Source organism: Lissotriton vulgaris, chromosome 4_1 (genome assembly GCF_964263255.1).
Source record: "Lissotriton vulgaris chromosome 4_1, aLisVul1.2, whole genome shotgun sequence".
Lineage (NCBI taxonomy): Eukaryota > Metazoa > Chordata > Amphibia > Caudata > Salamandridae > Lissotriton > Lissotriton vulgaris.
The window spans coordinates 1,910,446,996-1,910,454,123 of NC_141691.1; the positions used below are offsets into that span (position 1 = coordinate 1,910,446,996).

Below are 7,128 nucleotides of genomic sequence, written 5' to 3' on the forward strand. Positions count from 1 at the left end.
TAGATAATGCTTTTTGCCAAAAATGTACGCCTCCTCAAAGCAGGTGCTAACAAGGATGTTTTTATTTCTCCTAATTGTTCACACTTTGCATGTATGCTGCCCATGTCCAATTAATTGGAATCTCAGGGGGGAAAGATACAGGGGTACAGGCCGCCCCCCACTCAAATCGTACTACACAAACACAGGCCTGTCTCCCAAGACACTCTTAATTTAGTTTGAATGTAACACGGGTAGTGTGATACAAAATTTTAATTACCACTAGCTAAGTATCCTTTGGATTTTCACATCCATCCAAGTGTCAAAGATTAATACGGTACTCACACAGCGAGCAATCTATCGCTATACCACCACCCACCAAACAATATTTGTGGGAAAAAAGTGTGGAGAAGAAAGTGAGCCCCTCACGGAAGAACCGCCAATCGGGTTTATCTGACTAGTAACTGTCAGTAATCCCAATTATCATCATCGGTGACTCACTCTCATAACAGTCGGAAATGAAAACAAACATCAGAAAAAGACCGACAACATATAACAGTGCTTCTTCTCAACATCAGCCCCACAATCTGCTGACTGTTCTTATCATAGCAAGTTAACGTTTTACCCTTGCTATGCTTATGTGCACATCTAACACAAAGAAAACACACAATATCCCCCAGTGAGAAGAAAACGTGAATCTCACACAGTTAAAATGGAAAAGTTTACTGGCCACTCTAGATTTATTCTGGGCTGTGAACCCTCCCAAGTTAAAAATGACTCACACCATACGCACTCTCAGGTGGGTCATAGGTGCCAACATGACTCGCGGTTGAGGATAAGCAGTGCCGGTGACCGAGCGGGGAACACTCGACGATAGCGGGGTTCCCAGAATCAACACGTGATCCTCTAGGACACGAGCGCACTGGCAAATAAAGGGGTAGCAGGTGTGCGTGAAAGTCGCTAACCCCAGGTGTGTGTTATAAGAAAGTGGTAATTGCAGTGGGTAACCCCCATTTGCCCTGAAGAAGTTGCGGAAAATAAGAGCAACAAAACATGTTGGCACCTATGACTCACCTGAGACTGCGTATGGTGTGAGTCATTTTTAACTTGGGAGGGTTCACAGCCCAGAATAAATCCAGAGTGGCCAGTGAACTTTTCCATTTTAACTGTGTGAGATTCACGTTTTCTTCTCACTGGGGGATATTGTGTGTTTTCTTTGTGTTAGATGTGCACATAAGCATAGCAAGGGTAAAACGTTAACTTGCTATGATATGAACAGTCAGCAGATTGTGGGGCTGATGTTGAGAAGAAGCACTGTTATATGTTGTCGGTCTTTTTCTGATGTTTGTTTTCATTTCCCACTGTTATGAGAGTGAGTCACCGATGATGATAATTGGGATTACTGACAGTTACTAGTCAGATAAACCCGATTGGCGGTTCTTCCGTGAGGGGCTCACTTTCTTCTCCACACTTTTTTCCCACAAATATTGTTTGGTGGGTGGTGGTATAGCGATAGATTGCTCGCTGTGTGAGTACCATATTAATCTTTGACACTTGGATGGATGTGAAAAGCCAAAGGATACTTAGCTAGTGGTAATTAAAATGTTGTACCACACTACCCGTGTTACATTCAAACTAAAGTAAGAGTGTCTTGGGAGACAGGCCTGTGTTTGTGTAGTATGTATGCTGCCCATGACAGCACACAATAATGTGAGAAAAGTTTAAATTATGTCTAAGTATAGTAATTTGTACTGGAAGGAAACCCTTTATGTACAACTCTATGCTTAACATCATGCACATACGTAAACAGTGCGCCTGCTGCTGATATGAGTCTAGATATCCCCTGGGCACTGTCTCCGCCTTTCATCTTTCTTAAAACATTGAATTTGCCAGCATTACAGTGGCTCCTGGGAGCACCTTTTACTTAAGGGTGTCAATAAATGGAATCGGGGAAGGGGCGCTGTACTTACAGAAACGTGTTGTCCATTATGACGCAGTGATGCTGCATGATTGCTTGGGTAGGACACACATCCACAGTTGTGGTGCAGTGAGGCCCCTCACAGCCCTGGGACTCGGTGCCACAGCACCTGGAGAACTATTCATAGCTACTCGCCGCTATGACGCACAGGATCCACAGAGGCCTTTAGGCGGCTGAAACAAGGAGGAAGAACCCTTAAAGAGTCCTGGGTCAAGGGCCGAGGAATGCCCTGACTGCGAGTCCGAGGCGCTTCCCAAACTTCATCTGCTCAGATAGATTTTAGGCCAAAACTTCTTGTGCTGGGGACTGCCATGTAAAATGTCAGCTTCGGACCTCCCCTTCTCCGGTTGAAACTTCGCACCCCACCATTCTTTCATACTTTTCCTGGTGCGCAATAACGCTCTGGAGTAGCTGCAAGCTCCGTGATTAATAGAAGGCGCTATGTAAAAAGGATAAGCTCATGGCAGGCAGCACATGCACCATCCAAATATTTGTAACTTCAAAAACCAGCGAAGAGGTTAAGGTGTATTTGGGTCTAGATGCTTTGCACAGGGACCTGTAAGCCCGGCACAGGCGTCCTCTGTGCACTGCGAGGCAGGTAAGGGGTCCCACGCCTTGGCCGTTGTGTCTGAAGCAACCCGACCCCTCACTGTCCGAGCTTTGGGCTTCTGTGCGCACTGGAGCGGGGGAGGCTGGGGGGCAGGAGTTGGTCTGAGAACCTCCCGGCTCTGCCTGGGAACAAGGCACCCGTTACATCCCTGACAATAGCGAGATTGTTGGACACGCACAAAAACGGTGCCCGGGAGGGCTGCCTATTCGGAGCGCCTCTTGAGGGGAGGGTGGGAGGGGGGGGGGGGGTGGGGGGGGGCGGACCACTCGATGCGGACCTTGGGCGGCCGTCTGCGCGCGCACGGAAAGGGGCCACGCGAGCCCCCCTGCACCGCTCTTCCGTGGGAAGGGGTGCTATGGAAATGGAAAATTGTGTATCCTCATGTAATGCAACTGGTGCTATGTAAAGCGCTCTGATACCCGATTCGGGTCAAGTTCGTGCTGTATAAAACTCTTTGAAAAAAAGGTACATATATATATATATTAACAGAAGTTACAGGGGAGGGAGAGCAGGCAGGAACTCACGGTGTTAGCGGATGTTGGCTAGCTCCTTCCTCCACGGCGCCAGTGCTTTGGGCCAGCTCGGAGTTGGCATTTTATGAACGTTCACAGGTAGGTGTTAAATGCAATAGAAGTGCGCTGAGCCGTGAAGGGCAAACCGGGTCCCGGAGCGCTGTGTCAAAGTGCTTGACACGTAAGGTAGGAAATGTTTGAGGCGACTCCCCCGACCTGCCCGCTACTTCGCACCCCTCCCCTCTTGACCAACTACCTCATCACCTCGCTCGCCACCTACGACTGACGGGAAATATGTCACAAGAAAAAGTGAATACAGCTGTGCGTCATCCCGGGGAGCACGGTGAGGAGACCCACATGTTAAATTCGTCATCAAATTAAACCTCAAGTGCTAGGACAGCACCCGGTATGTATAAACAGAAGCAGCGACCTCACACCCTGCCTTGTATCCGGTAATTACCGGTTGCCTGCCTGACTCTATCGCAACTGTCTCTACCACAACTAACGCTCAACAAATGGCGCTCAGCGAGCGCCCTGAGGCTCCAGAAACCGCCATATGTAGATGTGAAGAGGGGGCATCTTACATTGCTGCCATCATGATTTACTTCGAGATGTACAAAAACCGTGCTTAGTTGTATTTAGTTTTAAGGATAATTACGTAAACGGCCTGTTTACGTATTTTAAAGTGTACTTATTAACACACACTCCTAAGAAACGATTGTATTCTAATTATTGAGCCTGACGCTCAATGAGTGAATCTTGACAGGAGGGGCACACATGGATGTATCTGCTAACTAGTTCAAATTGGTTATCCTGCGGCCAAGTGTGACCTATAAGCTAACTGCTGAATATTAAATTGCAGAAATAAAAAACATTAATGTGATTAAATAAAAATACCAACTGCATCCAACAAATACAATTGTCAAGTTTCAAACATGCAACTGCAATCAAACTAAATTCCCTGTTTGGCAGTTAATGAACTTGTATGTCTCACATAAGATTAGCAGAAACCATCTGTGGCTGGCCAACTGGAATTTCCACTAGTGCCCCAAGTTCAGTGCCAGCGGAAGTCATTCCATGGACAGAGCTAAGTAGTAAGGAATACACAGCGAGGGTCAGCGAGTGATGTCCCCGCCAAGGAAGATGGTAGATTGCGCTCAGTTGGGAGGGGGGCGCCTCACCCAGACACCACGGGCAAAACTCACAGCGGGTGGCGGGATCCGGAGAGGCGAGGGTGTGAGCCTACAACTGGTATCTTGAAACTGGGAGCCCCCCCCCCCCCCCCCCTAGGGGGCCTCAAGTGAGCCCTGGGGAGGGAGAGCCAGTCCAAAAGAGCATTAGGCTGATAAGAGGGCTTTGATGAGCACCACTGACAGGAGTTCACCCGCCTTTACTCAGCAGAGGGGGTTCCGCTCTTCTTGCGTCTACGGCATCTGCACCGTGTCACTTCCTCTCTCATAAACACCGCTTTTAAAATACCCAAGTCGCACATCCCCCCTCGGAGTGGCGCGGTTATGCGCCCACGATTCTTTGCACGTGTGGAGCAGACTCTCGCGTTCCTTATTCCTGCGGTTTAACGAGGGGCTGCTGGCATCGAGGCGCTATCGCTGCCCGCATTCACCACGTCATTTGAACTCTTCAGAGTGTAATGCTTAGAGTCACAGACAGGCGCGTGGTCTCTGTGCAATAACGAGATTGGGGTGCCAGCCGGACCCTTTAAAATGAGGTTCACGTGGAGGGTACGCCGCAGGATGAAGGCAGTGACAGGGACGTCCCTCAAAACTAGAAGCCTCGGTCTGCCCCCTCTCCTTCCACAGTAGACCCTCACGGAATAAAGCCGTTTGTTTTACCTCCAGTCCAGAGGGTGCGTATTTCAATTGGCAACAAACAGCCCGCTCCGTTCCTCACGCACCAGAAAGAAAGTTCTAAAGAGCGTCATTTCGGATCGAAGGTGGCGCCGGCCCACCTTCTCTCTCGCAGTACCGTGGACTGTGGAGAGGATGCTTTTTCATGAGTAACAGAAGAAAACATCAGTTGAAAAAATCGAAAAGTTCTCTCAACCCCACACAAAGGACATCCGCCCCTCGTACACAGATGTATAGGTCTGAGAGGTGCACCACAAGCGCGACTTAAAAGAACGGGTAGGTGGTGTCACACGGAAGCCAAAGGGATAGTTGTGAGCCACTAAACATAAACTCCACTCCAGATAGGTGCAGTTATGAGGCAGTCCACAGACACCATTCGCCTCAGGGGAAAGGCTCTTCTGAAGCACTCACCGCACGCTTTTCCTACAAAAGGACAAAACTTATGGGGTACTCTGAAGTAGCTCCCCCATGGACAGTCCCTTATGAGGTATTCAACAGAAGCCCCAGTTCTCACTTTACAGGGCCAGTTGTGCGGCATTCCACCGACCCACCCTGCCCAATGAGGGGTAGTTATGAGGTTTCCACAGAACCCCCTACCTTCACATCCACACCATCAGTTATGCGGCACTCCACCGACCCACCCTGCCCAATGAGGGGTAGTTATGAGGTTTCCACAGAACCCCCTATCTTCACATCCACACTAACAGTTGTGCGGCATTCCACCGACCCACCCTGCCCAATGAGTAGTAGTTATGAGGTTTCCACAGAACCCCCTACCTTCACATCCACACTAACAGTTATGCGGCACTCCACCGACCCACCCTGCCCAATGAGGGGTAGTTATGAGGTTTTCACAGAACCCCCTATCTTCACATCCACACTAACAGTTATGCGGCACTCCACCGACCCACCCTGCCCAATGAGTAGTAGTTATGAGGTTTCCACAGAACCCCCTATCTTCACATCCACACTAACAGTTATGCGGCACTCCACCGACCCACCCTGCCCAATGAGTAGTAGTTATGAGGTTTCCACAGAACCCCCTACCTTCACATCCACACTAACAGTTATGCGGCACTCCACCGACCCACCCTGCCCAATGAGGGGTAGTTATGAGGTTTCCACAGAACCCCCTATCTTCACATCCACACTAACAGTTATGCGGCACTCCACCGACCCACCCTGACCACTGGGAGGTAGTTATGAGGTTTCCACAGGACCCCCTGTCTGCGCATCCACACGGGTAGTTATGAGGCCCCTTCAGACCCCAGGCACACACAGGCGGAGTTAGAGATGTCCCACAGAAGCCCCAGCCCACCGTTTACGAGGTACCCCGGCGACCCCTGAGCCATAAGTTGACACGTACCTCTGCTCCTCTCCCGCGAGGTGTCCGGCGGCTCTGGTCCCTCGGTCCTCCCAGTCCAATATCCGCGTCCCCAGCTGCCAGCAGCTCTGGCACGGGCGGAATGAGCCTGCTAACGGGACGGAGGAGCCTTTTTACCCCGACTCGCTCAGGCGCAGCAGCGGGCGGGGGAGTCGCCTCCGGCGCTCCCGGCAGACCCTCCCTCCCTCCCGGAGCCGGCCTGGAGCAGGGAAAGCCCTCGCAGCTCCGTGCTGGGGGGATCAGCGGCGGCGAGAGTTGGGCTCGTCCTCCTCCTCCCCCTGCCTTAATCGGATTCTCCAGCCGAGGCTTTGCCGCGATAGAGAGGGTGTGATGTGGGGTCCGGCGGGGCCACGTGGATGGCAGCCGAGCTAAACATAGGCTGAGCAGCTCCGCCCCAGACAGGCAGACACTTAGGAAAAGAGAGACTCAGCCTGGTGCCGGGCTGTGAGGGGCGGCTCTGCCCTCGCCAACCTGGTGCCAGGACTCAGACCGAGGACACTACTTCCTGCTAACATCTCCTGCACTCACCACGAGGGAGGAGGCGCTTTCTGCCAGCCTGATGCCAGTCTTTGCGGGTGATCTCTGAAAGGAAGGGCGGCAGATTACAGGGGGACCAGGTGATGTCGCAGCGGCACGCAGGGATGATGATAGCAAGTCCCACTTACTCAGGGGAGGGAGGGGGGGGGGGGCAGGATGTGCTGGGTAGGGGCAATCGGCAGTCGGTTTCACGGAGTCAGACACTGCCAGCAGCTCAGAAGAATCACCCTTCCATTGTTGCTGATGCCTCCAAGCTGTGATTAACT

General features: G+C 51.3%; 1 protein-coding gene across 2 annotated transcripts in view; it reads right to left on the reverse strand.

Annotated features, from left to right (window-relative positions):
• LOC147724708 (CMP-N-acetylneuraminate-beta-galactosamide-alpha-2,3-sialyltransferase 1-like) overlaps nt 1-6,909 on the reverse strand; it is a 237,309-nt gene extending 230,400 nt beyond the window's left edge. Inside the window, exon 1 of one of the 2 annotated variants that reach the window (XM_086966251.1) lies at nt 6,308-6,909. The gene's annotated coding sequence lies outside the window, so the exon portion shown is untranslated. Of the gene's footprint in view, nt 1-3,088; nt 3,357-6,307 lie in introns of those variants that run through there. The other variant, XM_086966252.1, reaches the window with a different exon arrangement.
• Between the last annotated feature and the right edge of the window lie 219 nt (nt 6,910-7,128).